Here is a 537-nt window from a genome sequence, read left to right on the forward strand (position 1 = left end):
TCATTTGTAAATTTATGTTTTTTCCTATATTTGTGTATACATACATGTGTTTGTATCCGGAACAGACGCATTGTTGATATGGAAACATATATGGAATAAAGGAAAACCGACAGACAATCAAACCGTGCAGACCTAAATGGAGGCAGGCAATCACCGCGACAAAAGCGAAACAGGTGATCCAACTAACAGGCAATCGGATCAGCCTGGTTCCATCGGCCGAACGCAGATGCAGGCGAACGCAGGTACAGACACAACAGACGGCAATCAGGACGGAATGGCGGCCGCTGTGGTTTTGTCGAGCGATTCCCTCGACCGGACGAATGAACGCCCACTGATGACTGCCTCCCTCCCTCCCTCCTTCCCTCCCCTTCCCTCCTTCCCTTCCCTCTTCCCCCTCCTCCCCTACCCCCCTACCCCTCCCCCTTGTTAGTGTTGCCGCCTGATCGAATTTTCCGGTTAAATGATCCGGCACAAAAATAAGCTTGGTTCGGCAGACGGCTTGGTGGGCGGTGGAGGGGGGGGGAGGCATAAGGTTCG

The sequence above is a fragment of the Penaeus monodon genome, chromosome 23 (genome assembly GCF_015228065.2).
Source record: "Penaeus monodon isolate SGIC_2016 chromosome 23, NSTDA_Pmon_1, whole genome shotgun sequence".
Taxonomy (NCBI): Eukaryota; Metazoa; Arthropoda; class Malacostraca; order Decapoda; family Penaeidae; genus Penaeus; species Penaeus monodon.